Here is a 19,556-nt window from a genome sequence, read left to right as displayed (position 1 = left end):
ATTCAATATGTCACCATTAAGTATGATGTTAGCTGTAATATTTTTGTAACTATCCTTTAGAAGATTAAGGAAGTTTTCTTGTATGTATATTTTGCTTAGAGTTTTGTTTGTTTTTGGTTTTGTTGTTTTAAAAAATTTGTATTGAATTTTGTTATATGCTTTGTCTGTGACTGCTGTGATGATCATTTGACTTTTCTCCTTTATTCTGTAAATGTGATGCATTGCATTGATTCATTATTTTTATATGTTAAATTGATGTTGTATTCCTGAAATAAACCCCACTTAGTCATAATGTATTATCCCTTTTATAGATTGATAAAATTTTGTTAAGGATCTTTGTGTCTATATTCATGAGGGATATTAGTCTGTAATGGTCTTTTCTTATGACATCTTTGTTTTAGTAAAAAGATTATACAGATCCCATAAAAATGATTTAGTAAATGTTCCTTCTTCTATTTTATGGAATAATTTTTGTAAGATTAATGTTATTTCTTCCTCAAATATTTTTTCCTGGAAGAAAATTTACCAAGGAAGCCATCTGGGCCTGGAGTTTTCTTTATGGGAAGGTTTTCAATTACAACTTCATGTTTTTGGACAGATATATGGCTCTTCAGATTTTCTGTTTTTTCTGTCAGTTTTGATAAGTTGTATTTTACAAGGGATGTGTCCATTTAATCTAAAAAGTAAAAATCTGACATAAGGTTATTAATATTATTACTTTATTATCCTTTTAGTGTACATAGGATCTGTAGTAATGCTTTTTTAAATTTGTAATATTGGTAATTTTTTCTTTTTTTCTCGATTAGCTTTGCTAAGGTTGATCAGTTTTAATCTAGTCAAAGAATCAACTTTTGGTCTTACTGATATTCTCTCTTTTTCATGTGTTTTCTATTTCACTAATTTTTACTTTTAATGTTCTTCTATTTACTTATTTTGCATTTTTACTCTTATTTTTCTAGCTTATTAAATTGGAGGCTTAGATTATTGATTTGAAATCTTTCTTCTATACTATAACAAGTTAAGAATATAAATTTCTAATACTGCTTCAGGTACATACCATAGATTTTGGTAAGTTGTGTTTTCATTATTATCCATTAGAACTATTTTCAGTTTCTCTTGTGATTTCCTTATTGACCTATGGATTGCTTAGAAGAGTGTTGCTTAATTTCCAGATATTTAAGAATATTCTAAATTTTGAAATTATTGATTTGTAATTTACATTTGATTAGGGAATCATATAAATTACCTTGGTCATTTAACATTTTTTCAGACTTGTATCATGGCTTAGTATATTTTGTAAGTGACAATTAGGCCAAGTTGGTTAATAGTGTTATTCAGATTTTATATGTTTCTACTGATATTTTGTCTACTTATTCTATGAATTTCTGAGAATGTGATATGAAAATATCCTTTTATACTTTTGGATTTGTCTATTTCTCCTTTTTAGTTCTGTTAATTTCTGCCACATGCATTTTGAAGTTATTAGGTACATATGCATTGAAGATTGTTACATATTTTAAATGCATTGACTTTTTATCATTAATTCTACCTTTAACTCTGGTAATATTTTTATTATAAAGTCTACTTTGACTAATATTATAGCCACTTCAGCATCTTTATTAATTTTTGCATGGTATATTTTTTCTATCTTTTTACATTTATATTTGTATTTAAAGTTTGTCTCTAGTAGGCAACATATAGTTTGGTCTTGCTTGTGTATCTAGTCTGACAGGCTCTACTTTTTAATAGGAGTGTTTAATCCATTTACATGTAATACAATTATTGATATGGTTATGTTTAAGTTTACCATTCTGTTATTTTTTTCTTTAAGTTCTGTTTTTTGTTCCTTCTTTTCTGTCTTCTTTTGGATTAAGCAAGTGTACTTTATATTTTATGTCATATATTCTATTTGGCTTTTAGCTATATCTCTTAATACTTTTATAATGATTTTACTAGGGATTAACTGTGTATCCTTAATTTATCATAGTCTACCTTGAGTTCATGAATAATGTAAGAACCTTTACTCCCCTCCCATATTTTGTGCTATTGTGGTTATATTTAACTTTTAAATTTGTCATAAATCCCATAATATATTATTATTTTTCAGTTCTAGAATTTCTATTTGGTTCTTTTTTAACTTTTATTTTTTTCAATTTTTATCTTGAAATTACTGATCTATTCAGCCATTATATTCCTCTTTTCCCATAACTTATTTAACATATTTATAACAGTTGATTTAAATTTCTTGTCTGTCAACTCCAACAATTAGTCTGTGGATCTGCTTTTATTGACTGTTGATTTTCCTGACTTTTGGTTACATGTTCTTGCTTTTTAGCACATTTCATAATTATTTATTGTGGAGACTGAAGTATAACATTTTTTGTTTGTTTCATTTGTTTTCCAGAGAGTGCAGACTTACTCCTCTTGTCTTGCAGGGAAGGGTCAATATTTGACTCAGGGGAGGTTGGATTGCAGTTTCAGGTATTTTTGATTCACTTTGCATTCAACTCCTCAGGGCCCCAAAATTCAATCACCATGAAGTTGAGTGGAACTAAATGTTTTATCTCTGCTTACCTGCCCTTACTTCATGACCCCTTTCTTGGCAAAATTTTTTCTAGGGGGAGAATTGCTGCTCTGAGCAATTTATTTTTGTATTTGGGGCTCTTCCAGATTCCACCCCATCCTGTCAGCCTACAATCTGTGATACCTCTATATTTCACCAATTTGGCTGGACTGAAGCTATGTTTTCCAGAATTTCCTTTCCTGTGCTTCTGGATTAGTTTAGACCACAAGAGACATTTTGCATAAAACTTGGAAGATAGAAATAAAGCTGCAGCTATATTATTTTATATTCTGAAGGTCAATGGGAGTACCAAGAATACTAACAGGTATCGGGCAGCACCTGATCCCCAGATTCTCTATCTCCCAGGAGATCCCTTTCATCTTCTCTGAGTTGTGGGTCAACTGCATGTGTACCTCTAAAGTGAAGCATGTTAGCTTTTTCAGTAGATGATCCACAGGATTAACTTTGGAAAGAGTGAGTGACAGATGTGTATTCCAGTTTGCCCTTATGGGTTTCAGCTGTCTTCATGGGTCCTAGTGCATCCTTGTGATTCCAGTTTGTCCTTGTCTTTATCCACATTCAGTTTTCCTTTCTGCTGCCAGTCTGACTGACCTCTAGTGATTTTAGGCTGAACACTAGTTGCAGAGGCAACCATTAATGTGAACTGTTCTACCAGCTCCCCATTTTGAGTAAGGTCAAACCCATGAGAAATATCCCTGGTTCTGTACCAGGAAATGACCTTGACTGACACATAGTCAACTAAGGCTAGGCTGATTCCTCCTCATTGCTAGAAAATCTCTCCCTGTATAACATGCCCCATGGAGCCAAACCAGCTTCCCAACCTTTCTCAGGTAGGAAAGCTGCCATGGCCCTCTTTTCCCTATTGAGGTCTCATTACTTACTGGAATTCAGTTCATCAAGGCTTGCGTACTTCACTCTTTGCTAGACTCATAGAAAAGTATAATTATTGTGTCCATGTTTTTCTTGTTTGTACTATAAGTTCGAAAGCCTTTTCATTCTTCTACATTTTAAACATCAGCAAAACTCTGTAAAGTGTCCTTAAAGGTAGCTATGTGCCCTCTCATCCCCTTCTCTCATTTCTGAGGCTGGAAACATACATTATGACTGGTGCTACAGCAGCCCTCTTAGACCTGGTAACAGAGACCGCGCCTAGATGTGGCAGAAGAGAGAGTGGGAGGTATGAGGGAACTACTACACAAACCCTGAATTAATAACTTCCAGACTTCTGATATGTGAGACTAAGACCTTGAGTGGTTAAGCCACTGATAATTTTAGTTTTCTGATTCATGCAACCAAATCTGCTTCTCATGGATAGAGCCAATTGCAGGGATTTGTGGTGCTATTCAGGGTGAGTAGTGGAGAGGAGAATGATAGAAGCTGGAGGCAATCTGGAAGGCTCTGCATAGGACAGGCTAGCTGGGGAGGCAATAGAGGTAAAAATAATTGCTGTTAAGGCCAGGTTGGCCATGGCAGAAGGTAGGCTAGGAGGTATATTGAGGAGAGGGTTTAGGAGGAGAGAATGTAAATTATTTTTAGGTAGGCTTGGTATGTGCTATGTGATGTAACTTCCCTTTTGCTGCTTCATCAAGAGAACTTTTATATGGACTTGTTTCTTTCCAAAGCATTAAGGAAATGGATCTGGGTTTCTTTGGATGCAGCCCTGAACTGAGACAGGCCTAGAAGAGGCCCAGTTTTATTTAAGTTCTGGAAAATAATTTGAAGAGGACTCTAGGCTTGGGAATCATCTGGTTACTGAGACTCAGTGTTCTCCATCTGAATGTGCCATAAGACAGGAGTCATTTCCACAGCCTTAGAGTCAAGGAATATCCAATCTGGAAAGGTCTTGGGCAACCATCCATCCACATTCCCCTGTTTCAGATGAAAGCAGTATCTGCCTTGATTGAGGCTTGCTCACACTGCCCATTTTCTCCACTGGACCAGGTTATTACATGGTGAGACTTCTCTCTTGGTCTGCTTGATCCTCCTGGGGACTTGTCTCTTCTCAGCCTAGCTGGGAGCTGAAGATCAGCCAACTATATCTTGTCTATATCTGTGTTTTCCACTAGGAAATTCAGCCTTGTGAAGTTGATGGATATGACTCTTATCATTTCTAGGATTTTCATGGAATGACAAAACTGGAAGGGTAATATCTTGGCCAACCTGAAAGAGGAAACTGTGGCCCATAGATAGAAGTGCTCATCCAAAGACAAATAGCCGATAAGGACTGAGCTGGCATTAACACCTACATCTCATAGCTCACGGTCCAGAGCACTTCCCACTACTCCTGACTTGGAGTGGCATGGTACAATGGAAGTAATGTGGGCTTAGAAGCCAGAGAAATGACTTTTTATCCTGGCATCCCACTAAATTATTGTTGACCTTCCTTCCATCCGTTTGGGGGCTCTCCTCTCTTCTGATGGCAGCAGAGAGCTGGAATACAATTGCAGCAGCAAATTCATACCCTGACCACACACAAATTCCACTATCTCCCAGCCCTGGGATCTTCTCCCATAACTGATGGTCCCAGGTAGAACAGGTGAGGCAACATGAATTCATGAAACGTGCTTTATCTACCTCAGTTGTTCTCAGTTGAGGGGGGTGATTTTGTACACATACCCTCTCCCTTCTGTCTGCCTCAGAACATTTGGCAATGTGTGGAGATAACTTTGGTTGTCATAACTGGAGGTTGGGGTATGGAGTGATAGGGGATGGTGAGCACTCCTGGAATCCAGTGGTTGGAGGCCAGGAATGCTATTAAACCTCCTACAGTTCATAGGACAGCTCCCATAACAAATAATTATCCAGCTCAAACTGGCAATACTCTGATAACCTAACTATGACCAAAGCAGTGGGAGCTACATTAGGTCTGTGGCACCCTCAAACTACCAAGTGTGCAGTCTCAGTACCAGCCCTTTAATTTATAGCTTAAGACCATTTCTGTCTGATCTCATCCTTCACCCACATCTGAATCATTTCCCCAACTCCCCTCATTCCTAAGGGTGGAACTACAAAGGCCAGAACTTTTAAAATTGCAGCATGCATGTGAATTACCCAGCATGTCTTGTATCTGGGATACCCTAGAGAGGAGGTAGACTGCAGAGTTCAGTCTGAGCTGGAAATTCTGCCCCACTTGGCTGCATTCCGTCTTGGCTTAACTCCTCTTGAGGTTGAAGGAATGTAAACAAAAACTCAAGAGATTTGATGTAGTTGTGCCATCAGTTATTTTCTAGTTATTATGTCAGGTTTCCCCAAAATCTCCTTTGAATATACTCACAGTATATTTCATGTCCACTAACTAAGCCTAATACATTTCTCTTCTAAAATAAAACTTATTTTACTTTTGATCACTGGTATCCAACTCCCCCACTACACACCAATATCTTTAAAATTTCTTATATCTCTATAAAAAGAAGTCTGCTGTGTCGCCCTTAGCTCATGATCAGTATTTCCTTGTCAACCAACATCAGCAAGTTACTTAGCCTACCAAGCTTCACTTTCTCACAGATAACATGGAGCTAATAGTTTCTACTTTGCAGTGTGGTAGAAATGACCTAAGATAATGCATCCAAACATGTCTAGCTCAGAGTAGGTTATAGGTGGTGGTGGGTTTTAAAATGTACCCGGGACCAGGCATGGTGGCTCACACCTGTAATTCCAGCACTTTGGGAGGATGAGGCCTGACACCAGCAGTTCAAGACCAGTAGCCTGGGCAAAATAGTGAGGCCCTAGCTCTAAAAAAAAAAAAAAAAGTTAGCCAGATATGGTGGCACGTGCTTGTAGTCCCAGCTACTCAGAAGGCTGAGGCAGGAGGATCACTTGAGTCCAGGAGGTCGAGGCTGCAATGAGCTATGATCATGCCACTGTACTCTAGCCTGCGTGACAGAGTGAGACCCTGTCTCTAAAACAAACAAATAAAAAATAAGCAAAAACAAACAAAGGATCTAAGATTTTGTTTTAATTAGGTATGGTAAGATGACAGACATAGAGAAATATGCCTTGAAAGGAGTTTATTATAGTTCCCAAGAGAAGGGGGCATGCTGTGCCATGCAGGGCCACATGCAAAAGCACCAGAGTTGGTCATGAGGCAGAAAGAATGAAGAGAGGGCATGACCTATAGACCTTATTGGGGATTCCGTGGGAAGGGATGGGTGAGGCAGGATTGGCAAGTTTGAGCAAGCTTAGAATTAGAGAGTTTGAATAATGTCTGCGGGTTCTGGGCTATAGGAATGGTCTCCAGTAGTCTGTTACTTGGTCCTGGGGTGATTTAGGGCAAGGAAAATATGGGCTTGGTGTGTGAGAGTTAAATAAAGGAAGTGGTTGGGGATACAGGTTTTGGATTGGTTGGTTTGTATATGAAAGATATGTTGGCAGGCAAATTGTTTACTATCTCTAGAAATTAGCTAGCCTTGGAAGGGGAGTCTCTCCAGGATTAGCAAGGCCTCAGGATGTCAAAGCTTTATAAACTACAGAAGATAAAAAACATCATTAATGCATGGTGTCAAGCATGGCTTAGGGTCATTCACACTCCTTGCCTTGCAGCCTGCCTAACCCTTGCCTCCTTAAGTGAACAGACAACTTATGTAAGCACAATGACTTCCAACCAGATGGCTGCCCTGTGTCCCTCTCTGGAAGGCTTCTCCTGCTGCCTCCTCTTAACAGGAAGTCAATGACAGTGCTGCTTCCAACTTGCACAATTTCCAAATGACTGTGTAATCATAGACCCATGTAACCCTCAGCTCTGGTATTCACAGAGAGATAAGAAAAATTCTAGATTCTTGCCTCCCTAAAGCCAAGGGACTGCCTTTGTGTTTCTATTTCATGCTGGTAGAATGAGGCTAATTTTGACTTTCCAGCAGCTCTGATTCCAAGTGAATAACTAGACGCAGCAAGCAACAGGATTGGAACCTGCTGGAGCAGTTAGAAATAAATTGCATGTGCATGGATTCCAGAGGAAACTGCCCTTTGCGGGGGAGGAGAGAGGGGAGGTGGGTACTGGAACAGACTGATCTGCATCCTGCCTTAGCACTAGGGCTGCTGCTTCCCAGGATGACTCACAGCACCATAGAACAGCCTTCCCTGCGAAGTTAAAACAACAACAACAACAAAAACTTCAATAGATTTGATGCAATAAAGTTGGCAAACAGCCATTGGGGAAGATGGGGCAATGTGGGGCTGGTGAGGCAGATATTACTATTTCCTGGGAGCTCAGTGGGATTTTCAGGATGCTGGGCTCCCTAATGCCAAGCTGCTGGGAGGGAGAGGGTGCTGCGTCCAGTGGGATGCTTTTAGCTGCAATTAACAAATAAGCCAACTTGACCCAGCTGAAAGGTTAAGGAACTTTATGGCCTTACCTGAGTGGACGCTCACAGGTAGGGTGGGCTTCAAGATTGTGTGACACTGAGCTTCATGAGGCCATCAAGGATACCTAGTTCTTTCTGCCTCTCTCTTCTGCCAGCCAGAGCATCCACTTCATTTTAGAACCTCTTCATTGTAGATTTGCTGCCAGCAGCCAGCGGGGCTATCTTCTTCCTCATGCATTCTAGGAAGATGGAGAAACTTCCTAATCTTGCTTTTTTCTTTTTTTTCAATATACGCATATTTAATTTTGGTGGGAATTAAGAACTGCAAAAACTGGCTTTGTGTGTGTGTGTGTGTGTGTGTGTGTGTGAGACAGGGTCTTGCTCTGTCACCCAGGCTGGAGTGCAGGGACACATTCTTGGCTCACTGCAACCTCCCTCCCCCAGACTCAAGCAATCCTCCCACCTCAGCCCCCTGAGTAGCTGGGGCTACAGGCATGCACGACCATGCTCAGCCAATTTCTATATTTTTTGTAGAGATGGGGTTTTGCTGTTGCCTAGGCGGGTCTCAAACTCCTGAGTTCACACAATCTGCCCACACTGGCCTCCCAGAGTGGTAGGATTTCAGGTGTGAGCCACCTCGCCTGGTCTAATCTTGTCCTTTAATAGTAAGGAAAAATTCCCTAAAAGCCCTCAGCAGACTACTTATGTCTTTTTTTTGTTTGTTTGTTTGAGACGGAGTCTCGCACTGTTGCTCAGGCTGGAGTGCAGTTGCACGATCTCGGCTCACTGCAAGCTCTGCCTCCCAGATTCATGCCATTCTCCTGCCTCAGCCTCCTGAGTAGCTGGGACTACAGGCGCCCGCCACCATGCCTGGCTCATTTTTTTGTATTTTTAGTACAGATGGGGTTTCACCATGTTAGCCAGGATGGTCTCGATCTCCTGACCTTGTGATCCGCCCGCCTCGGTCTCCCAAAGTGCTGGGATTACAGGCGTGAGCCACTGCACCCGGCCAGCAGACTTTTTATGTCTTATTGGCAAGAACCAATTCCTGGGACAAGGTAGGTGGCACATGCAGATTGGCTCAGGCTGGGCTTTTGATCCAATCCCTGATGAAGAGGGACGGGATTCCATAATTCATATTGACTAAGTGAGGCCCATCTGGAGGCAGGGCCAGTCCCTGAAATAACTGTGGCCACACAGAGGGACAGGGCTGGGATGGATGTTGAGGCATCAACCACAGGGTCTACTGCAGCATCTTGTTGGAGCCAGGATATCTGGGCTTGACCACTTGCTAGTTGTGTGACTTTGGGCAGGTGGCTTCACCTCTCTGAGCCTTTGTTTTTGCATTTGTAGAAAGGAGAGAAAAACCTGTTTGACTTAGCTTTCAGGTTGTGAGGGTCAAATAAAGGATTGGGTGTAAAGGCCCTTCTGAGGTGCACCTGTATGAGGTCGGAAACATCTGCCTCTTGCCCAGCTCCTTCAGGATAAATTAAGCAGACCAATCCCTGCCTCCTAAAAGCTGACAGTCCAAGATAGTGTGAAGCAGAGAGTAGATGGCTTCACAGGTGAGAATGGGTTAACGACAAAATAGCAAGCCTAGAGAAGTGGAATGAGTCACATAGCAGTGCTGTGTTCCTTGCGCCATGGCTTCTGACAGTAACTTTGGTTACTTGGTTACGGTGGTGTCTGCTGGGCTTTTCCACTTTCATGGTTGCTATTTTCACCTTTGTAGGAAATTGGTATTTTGTGGGGAGGTATTTTGAGACTATGACAATATCTTGTTCATCCTGAAATTTTCACCCACAAGTTTTAGCCTCTGCTAATGATTCTTGCCTGAGTCAATTATCGTTATGATGGTTTGCAAATTGTCATTGTCTAATTGTGCCATTCCCTCAACGTGTATTAATTGTCATTGTACTGAAGAAAGTACTTTATTTTCAAGTTCAATGGCTTCAGCAGGATATGCCTTAATATTGAGCATTCAGTATCATTTTTATTTGTTACATGGTATGCCCTCTCAATGGTCAGATTAAGTGATTCCTTCATTTTGGGGGAATCCTCCCTGAATTATCCTTCTGAATATACTTTTTATTTTATTTTGTAATTTTCTGTTAAAAAATTTAAAAATTTCCCTTTTCCTTTTGTCTTATCACATATGTGATTTTTCAACCACGTGAATGTGAACACACTGTTTAAAAATTTTCTTGAGTTTTTGTATTAGTCAGGGTCCTCTGGAGAAACAAAACTAAATATAAATACAAATACAAAAATAAATACAAATAAATATATGGAGAAAGAGAGAGATTTTAAGGAATTGGCTCATGCAATGGTGGGAGTTGGCAAGTCCAAAATCTAGGCAGGCAGGAGACCCAGGAAGAGCTAACGTGGCAGCCTCAAATCTAAAGGCAGTCGGAAGGCAGAATTCCTTCTTCCTTGAAGGACATCAGTCTTTTTCTTTTAAGGTCTTTAACTGATTGGTTGAGGCCCACCCACATTGGATTACAGATGAGAGTATTCTGTTAACTAAAAGTCTACTGATTTAAAAGTTAACCACATCTAAAGAATACCTTCATAGCAACATCTAGATGGGTGTTAATCAAACTTTTTAGCCACCATAGTCTAGACAAGTAGACACGTAACATTAACCATGACAGTTCTCTACTTCAAAGGTACCAGCTATTCTGTGTTAGATCATTTAAAAAAATAGCTGTTATGTTCTAATTGCTCTAATCTCTGCATATATTTCCTCTGCAGTAGTGTGATTATCTCAAAGCTTTCTTACATGTCAGCAATTTGATTTTCAGTGGTGTCTATTTAATTCCTTGCTTTTTCTCTCCTTCCTTTCTCCCTCCTTCTCTCCTTCCGTCTCTCTCCTTTCTCCCTTCCCCTTCGCCTTCCCAGGGATCTGCAGTCCCTGTCACTAATTCAGTGGGCAGCTTGGCCCAGATGTTGTTGGAGAAAGTGTCTGCTCCCTCTGACCTCTCTATTCTTTCTATGTAATCAGGTTCAGACAAATGGTCCCCCGTGGCAGTGGTCAGTAGCAGGGTTTTTTTTTTCAGCCACTGCCCAGGTTAAATCAAAGCTCAAACAGGTTCTCTGTCTCCTTTTGAACCTGCAGCCAAATCGGCTCAAGCTTCAGCAGCCCATTTTATGCTTTATTTACTTGGGTTTTGGTTCATGGAGATGTTTATCTTGGTTTTAATGACGGTGTGTCTTTTAACATCTTGCCTTTTATATTTTCTTATTAGTTTGTGTTTGGGGTCAGGCTGTGAGGCTCAATATAGGTACTTGAATGACATCCTGTCTGAATTCCATAAAAAAAAAGGGAGGTGATGGTTGCTCAGAGGGAGACTTAGCCATCAAAAAATGATGTCCCAGGTTGGCAGTAGAAGAATGACAAAGACTGTTTTGGCCAGAGACTTAAGAATCCTGGTGCTCTGCAGATGGAGCAGCCATTCTTTTATTCCCATTCTTTTATTCCTATACTTTCTTAATAAACTTGCTATCACTTTACTCTTAAAAAAATAAAAAGAATCCTGGGTTCTGTTTCCTGTAATACCTGCTAATTTGCTGTGTGACTTTGGACAAATGACTTAACCTCTGTGGGCCTTAGTGCCCTCACTGGCAAAGTGGTGATATTGGACTACTTAACCTCCAAGGTCCTTGTCAGCTCTAGAGTTCCAGGAATCTACAAGGGAATTGTTTAAAACAATGTTCTTTGTTACAGTTGGATGGGCTGTTGAGAGTATTTGTTCAGTTCAGGCAAATGGCAAATGTTTCGGCCACTCTAATGAAATGAGTACATTTTTCTCTAAATGTCATGGATGTTTATTATCAGATTAAACTAAAGCAGGCCTAATTTTAGCTCTTCCAATTCAAGTGCAGCAATGAAGATTAAATGTTAGGCATAATTAAAGATGCAGATGTAGTTATATTGAATTATAAACCTCATTAAGTGCAACGTCCCAGGAAGGCCCCGGAGACCAGCTACAAAGGACTTCCAGTCACCATGCTGCAGTTATTAAAATATTGTAAAGTAAATCTCACTCTAAAAATATTATGACTTGGATGGAAGGATTTTTTTCTAACATGGCTGGAGTTGGTTTCATGGGTAATTTCTTTGCTCTGTTTGCAGACAGCTGGGAAGGGAAACTTATTCCTTGGCATCTGCACAAAGGCCTCCCTGGGGCTTGGTGCTCCCCATCCCCGCCACACACATACAGCATGGATTTGATTCTCCTGGGCCAGCGAGAAGAGCAACGCCAAGGTCAGTCAGATTCCATTACAGGAGTTGGTAGCAGGGGAATCGGCAGGGGGTGGGGAGGAGGCAGGGTTTCTAAGGACTCAAAGTCCATGTTTTTATATAAAAGAGAGATAAGTTTCCTAGGTGGCATTTCCACTTTTTTCCTGTCTGTAAATATATTACGTAGTCATTTAAAAAATTCACACAATGCAGAATAGGATAAAGAAGTAAAAACACCTAACTTCTTCAAGCTAGTTACTGTTAGTATTTTGGTGCATGTCTCTCTCTCTCTCAAATTTGACAAAAATAGATCAAACCTTAAAAGCTATTTTGCAGTCTGTATTTTCCATTTAACATAAAGTGAGTATCTTTTCATGTCAATAAATATTGATAAGCATTACCTTTTTTAATGGCTGACATTCCATTGTATAGTCTTAATTTTTTTAAAAAAGCCAATCTATTATTGAGAATCTAGATTGTTCCAAAAAAAGTTTTTAAAAAAATGATCGTAAACAACACTGTAAGAGAAATCTTTATTCACACGTTTGCATGTCTGTCTAATGAGCTCCATGGGATAAGTTCCTAGAAAGAGTTTAGGCAGTGTCAGTTATCTATTTGTACAATAATGTTAACAAACAACCCTCAACTCAGTAGCTTAAAACAGTAAGTATAGACATACTTCAGAGATATTGCAGGTTCAGTTCCAGACCACTATAATAAAATGAATATTGAAATAAAACTAGTCACACACACTTTTTGGTTTCCTGGTGTATATAAAAGTTATGCTTACATTATACTGTAGTCTATTAAGTGTTCGATAGCATTATGTCTACAAAAATTCACATATCTTAAGTAGTGTTATTATTATAATGTTGTAATTTAATGTGTTAATATAATAAATAGTAACTTTATTGCTAAAACATGCTAATGATCACCTGAGCCTTCAGTGAATTGTAATCTTTTCGCTGGTGGAGGGTCTTACCTCAATGTTGATGACTGCATGACTGATGGCTGATGGCTGCTGTGGGTAACATTGGCTGATGACCAGTGTTGATGGTCAGGGTGGTGGTTGCTGCAGGTTGGAGAGTCTGTGGAAATTTCTTAAGATGAGACAACCTTTGTAAGTTGGATTCTTAGGTATTTCTAACTCTTTGTAGTAATTGTGAATGGGAGTTCACTCATGATTTGGCTCTCTATTATTGGTGTATAGGAATGCTTATGATTTTTGCACATTGATTTTGTATCCTGAGACTTTGCTGAAGTTGCTTATCAGCTCAAGGAGATTTTGGGCTGAGATGATGAGGTTTTCTAAATATACAATCATGTCATCTGCAAACAGAGACAATTTGACTTCCTCTTTTCCTGATTGAATACCCTTTATTTCTTTCTCCTGCCTGATTGCCCTGGCCAGAACTTCCAACACTATGTTGAATAGGAGTGGTGAGAGAGGGCATCTTTGTCTTTTGCCGGTTTTCAAAGGGAATGCTTCCAGTTTTTGCCCGTTCAGGATGATATTGGCTGTGGGTTTGTCATAAATAGCTCTTATTATTTTGAGATACATTCCATCAATACCTAGTTTATTAAGAGTTTTTAGCATGAAGGGCTGTTGAATTTTGTGGAAGACCTTTTCTGCATCTATTGAGATAATCATGTGGTTTTTGTCATTGGTTCTGTTTATGTGATGGATTACGTTTATTGATTTGCATATGTTGAACCAGCCTTGCATCCCAGGGATGAAGCCGACTTGATCGTGGTGATTAAGCTTTTTGATGTGCTGCTGGATTCAGTTTGCCAGTATTTTATTGAGGATTTTCACATTGATGTTCATCAGGGATATTGGCCTAAAATTCTCTTTTTTTGTCGTGTCTCTACTAGGCTTTGGTATCAAGATGATGCTAGCCTCATAAAATGAGTTAGGGAGGATTCCCTCTTTTTCTATTGATTGGAATAGTTTCAGAAGGAATGGTACCAGCTCCTCTTTGTACCTCTGATAGAATTTGGCTGTGAATCTGTCTGGTCCTGGACATTTTTTGGTTTGTAGGCTATTAATTATTGCCTCAATTTCAGAACCAGTTATTGGTCTATTCAGAGATTCAACTTCTTCCTGGTTTAGTCTTGGGAGGGTGTATGTGTCCAGGAATTTATCAATTTCTGGACCTCTTCAAGGAGAACTACAAACCACTGCTCAACGAAATAAAAGAGGACACAAACAAATGGAATAATATTTCATGCTCATGGATGGGAAGAATCAGTATCACGAAAATGGATATAAAGCCCAAAGTAACTTATAGATTCGATGCTATCCCCATCAAGCTACCACTGACTTTCTTCACAGAATTGGAAAAAAACTACTTTAAAGTTCATATGAAACCAAAAAAGAGCCCACATAGCCAAGACAATCCTAAGCAAAAAGAACAAGGGTGGAGGCATCACGCTACCTGACTTCAAACTATACTACAAGGCTATAGTAACCAAAATAGCATGGTACTGGTACCAAAACAGATATATAGACCAATGGAATAGAACACAGGCCTCAGAATTAACACCACCATCTACAACAATCTGATCTTTGACAAACCTGACAAAAACAAGCAATGGGGAAAGGATTCCCTATTTAATAAATGGTGCTGGGAAAACTGGCTAGCCATATGTAGAAAGCTGAAACGGGATCCCTTCCTTACACCATATACAAAAATTAACTCAAGATGGATTCAAGACTTAAATGTCAGACCTAACACCATAAAAACCCTAGAAGAAAACCTAGGCAATACCATTCAGGACATAGGCATTGGCAAAGACTTCATGACTAAAACACCAAAAGCAATGGCAACAAAAGCCAAAATAGACAAATTGGATCTAATTAAACTAAAAAGCTTCTATGCAGAAAAAGAAACTATCATCAGAGTGAACAGGCAACCTACAGAATGGGAGAAAATTTTTGCAATCTACCTATCTGACAAAGGGCTAATATCCAGAATCTACAAAGAACTTAAACAAATTTACAAGAAAAAAAAAACCCATCCAAAAGTGGGCAAAGGATATGAACAGAGACTTCTCAAAAGAAGACATTTATGCAGCCAACAGACATCTGCAAAAATGCTCATCATCACTGGTCATCAGAGAAATGCAAATCAAAACCACAATGAGATACCATCTCACGCCAGTTAGAATGGTGATCATTAAAAAGTCAGGAAACAACAGATGCTGGAAAGGATGTGGAGAAATAGGAACAGTTTTACACTGTTGGTAGGAGTGTAAATTAGTTCAACCATTGTGGAAGACAGTGTGGAGATTCCTCAAGGATCTTGAACTAGAAATACCATTTGACCCAGCAATCCCATTACTGGGCATATACCCAAAGGATTATAAATCCTTCTACGATAAAGACACATGCACACGTATGTTTATTTTGGCACTATTCACAATAGCAAAGACTTGGAACCAACACAAATGTCCATCAATGATAGACTGGATTAAGAAAAGGTGGTACATATACACCATGGAATACTATACAGCCATAAAAAAGGATGAGTTCATGTCCTTTGCAGGGACATGGATGGAGCTGGAAACCATCATTGTAAGCAAACTATCACAAGGACAGAAAACCAAACGCCGCACGTTCTCACTCATAGGTGAGAGGTGAACAATGAGAACACCTGGATACAGGGCGGGAAACATCACACACTGGGGTCGGTCAACTTAATCATTTTAGCTTTCGGGGCTGGGGGAGGGATAGCATTAGCAGAAATACCTAATGTAAATGATGAGTTGATAGGTGCAGCAAACCAACATGGCACATGTATACCTATGTTACAAACCTGCACGTTGTGCGCATGTACCCTAGAACTTAAAGTATAATTAAAAAAAAAAAAGACAACCATGAATTTGTCCATGCCAATTGATCCTTCCTTTCACAAAAGATTTTTCTGTAGCATGTGATGCTATTTGAGAGCATTTTACTCACAATAGAACCTCTTTCAAAATCGGAGTCAATTCTCCCAAACTCTGTAACTGGTTTATCAACTAAGTTTATGTAATCTTTTAAATCCTTTGTTGTCATTCCAGTGATGTTCCCAGCATCTTTACGAGGAGTAGATTTTGTCTCAAGAAACTCTTTATTTGCTCATCCATAAGATGCAAGTTCTCATCGGTTCAAGTTTTCTCATGAGATTGCAGCAGTTCAATCACATCTTCAGGCTCCACTTCTAATTCTAGTTCTTTTGCTCTTTCTACCACATCTGCAGTGGCTTCTCCACTAATGTCTCAAACCCCTCAAAGTCATCTATGAGGGTTGAAATCAACATCTTCCAAACTTCTGTTAATGTTGATATTTTGACCTCCTCCCATGAATCATGAATATTCTTAACGGCATCTACAATGGTGAATCCTTTCCAGAAGGTTTTCGATGTACTTTGCCCAGATCCATCAGAGGAATCACTATCTATGGTAGTTATTTTGAAATGGATTATTGAATAATAAGACTCAAATATTCAAATTACTCCTCGATCCAGGGGCTGCAGAATGGATGTTGTATTAACAGTTATGAAAACAACATTAATCTCTTTATACATTTCTGTCACAGTGCTTGGGTGACCAGATACGTTGTACATGAGCAGTCATATTTTGAAGGGAATCTTTTTTTCTGGGCAGTAGGCCTCAACAGAGAGCTTAAAATATCCAGTAAATCATGCTGTAAACAGATGTGCTGTCATCCATGTTTTCTTGTTCTATTTATAGAACACAGGAAAAGTAGATTTGACATAATTTCTAAGGGCCCTAGGATTTTCAGAATGGCAAATGAGCATTGGTTTCAACTTAAAGTTACCAGCTGCATTATCTCTTAACAAGACAGTTAGCTTGTCATTTGAAGCTTTGAAGCCACCATTGATTTCTCTTCTCTAGCTATGAAAAACCTAGATGGCATCTTCTTCCAAAAGAAGGCTGTTTCGTCTACATTGAAAATATGTTGTTGAGTGTAGCCACCTTCCTCAGGGATCTCAGCCAGATCTTCTGAGTAACTTACTGTAGCTTCTTCAACAGCACCTTTTGCTTTGCCTTGTACTTTTATATTATGGAGATGGCTTCTTTCCTTACACCTTGTGAACCAATCTCTGCTAGCTTCAAACTTTTCCTCTATAGCTTCCTTACTTCTCTCAGTTTTCACATAATTGAAGAGAGTTAGGGCCTTACTCTGGATTGGGCTTTGGCTTAAGGGAATGTTGTGGCTGGTTTGATCTTCTAACCAGACTGCTAAAACTTTTTTCATATCAGCAATAAGGCTGTTTCACTTTGATATCATTCATATTTACTGGGGGAGCACTTTTAATTTCCTTCAAGAACTTTTTCTTTGCGTTCACAACTTGGCTAACTGGAGCAAGAGGTCTAGCTTTTGGCCTGTCTTGGCATTTGACATGCCTACCTCACTCAACTTAATCATTTTAGCTTTCGATTTAAGGTGAGAAATGTGTGACTCTTCCTTTCACTTGAGTGCGTGAGGGCTATGTAGGGTTATAAACTGGCTTAACCTCAATATTGTGTTTAGGAAACAGGGAGGCCTGAGGAGAGTGAGAGAGATGAGGAACAGCCAATTGGTAGAGCAGTCAGAACACACACATCTTATTGAATAAGTTCATTGTCTTATATGGGTGCAATTTGTGGTGCCCCAAAACAATTACAATAGTAACATCAAAGATCACTGATCACAGGTAAAATAACAGATATAATCATAGGGAAAAAGTTTGAAATATTGTGAGAATTACCAAAATGTGACACAGAGACATGAAGTGAGCACATGCTGTTGGAAAAATAGCACCGATGGACTTGCTTGAGGCAGGGTTGCCACAAATCTTCAATTTGTAAAAAATGCATTATCTGTGAAGTACAGTAGAGCCAAGTGCAGTAAAATAAGGTATGTCTATTTATTGTCTCTGGAGCCTTTTGCTCATAAGTCTGCTGGTTGGCAATTTAGGCTTGGCTCAACTGAGCTGTTCTGGGCTTGGCTGGGCTCACGTACATGTCTGGTCAGCTACAGGTTGGGTGATCTCAGATATCTTTGGCTAGGACAACTGGGGTGGCTTGGCTTTGTTCCATGGCTCAGACATGATCTCAGGTCAAAAGCAGAAGAACAGTAGAGAAAGAAGAAACATGCAAGGGCTTCTTCCAATCTCTGCTTAGAGTCTACTAATATCCCATTGGCTAAAGCAAGTCATGTGATTGAACTCAAAATTAAGAGGAAAAGATAGAGCTGGGCACGGTGGCTCATGCCTGTAATGCCAGCACTTTGGGAGGCCAAGATGGGTGGATCACCTGAGGTCAAGAGTTTGCGACCAGCCTTCAACATGGTGAAACCCTGTGTCTACGAAAAATATAAAAATTAGCTGGGCGTGGTGGCGGGCGCCTGTAATCCCAGCTACTCGGGAGGCTGAGGCAGGAGAATTGCTCGAACCCAGGAGGCAGGCAGAGGTTGCAGTGAGCCAAGATCGTGCCGTTGCACTCCAGCCTGGGCCACAAGATTGAAACTTCATCTCAAAAAAAAAAAAAAAAAAAAAAAAAAAAAAAAAAAAAAAAAGAGAAAAAGATAAGAGGGAGTAGAAAGTCACATTTCAAAAGTTCTGGATGTAGATTTGGGATCATTAATGCAATCACCTTCCCATGGACAGTCAACACACATGCACATTTAACATTTTGATATATATTTACAAACTGTCCAGGAGATGGGGCCAGTTTCCACTGCCACCAGTGATGCAATGCATGAGCATATCTTTTTTTTTTTTTTTTTCTTTTTTTTTTTTTTTTATTATACTTTAAGTTTTAGGGTACATGTGCACATTGTGCAGGTTAGTTACATATGTATACATGTGCCATGCTGGTGCGCTGCACCCACTAACTTGTCATCTAGCATTAGGTATATGTCCCAATGCTATCCCTCCCCCCTCCCCCCACCCCACAACAGTCCCCAGAGTGTGATATTCCCCTTCCTGTGTCCATGTGATCTCATTGTTCAATTCCCACCTATGAGTGAGAATATGCGGTGTTTGGTTTTTTGTTCTTGCGATAGTTTACTGAGAATGATGGTTTCCAATTTCATCCATGTCCCTACAAAGGACATGAACTCATCATTTTTTATGGCTGCATAGTATTCCATGGTGTATATGTGCCACATTTTCTTAATCCAGTCTATCATTGTTGGACATTTGGGTTGGTTCCAAGTCTTTGCTATTGTGAATAATGCCGCAATAAACATACGTGTGCATGTGTCTTTATAGCAGCATGATTTATAGTCCTTTGGGTATATACCCAGTAATGGGATGGCTGGGTCAAATGGTATTTCTAGTTCTAGATCCCTGAGGAATCGCCACACTGACTTCCACAATGGTTGAACTAGTTTACAGTCCCACCAACAGTGTAAAAGTGTTCCTATTTCTCCACA

At 39.6% G+C, this 19,556-nt stretch overlaps 1 long non-coding RNA gene across 1 annotated transcript in view; it reads left to right on the top strand.

Moving 5' to 3' along the window:
* The first annotated feature begins 12,094 nt into the window (after window positions 1–12,094).
* Window positions 12,095–19,556, top strand: part of LOC134759246 (uncharacterized) — an 89,517-nt gene continuing 82,055 nt past the window's right edge. Inside the window, exon 1 of the long non-coding RNA XR_010135294.1 lies at window positions 12,095–12,151. This is a non-coding gene — a long non-coding RNA (uncharacterized lncRNA). The remainder of the gene's footprint in view (window positions 12,152–19,556) is intronic.

The sequence above is a fragment of the Gorilla gorilla genome, chromosome 8, assembly GCF_029281585.2.
Source record: "Gorilla gorilla gorilla isolate KB3781 chromosome 8, NHGRI_mGorGor1-v2.1_pri, whole genome shotgun sequence".
NCBI lineage: Eukaryota > Metazoa > Chordata > Mammalia > Primates > Hominidae > Gorilla > Gorilla gorilla.
Note: the sequence above shows the minus strand (reverse complement) of the source record. Positions and strands in the feature narration are given on the sequence as shown.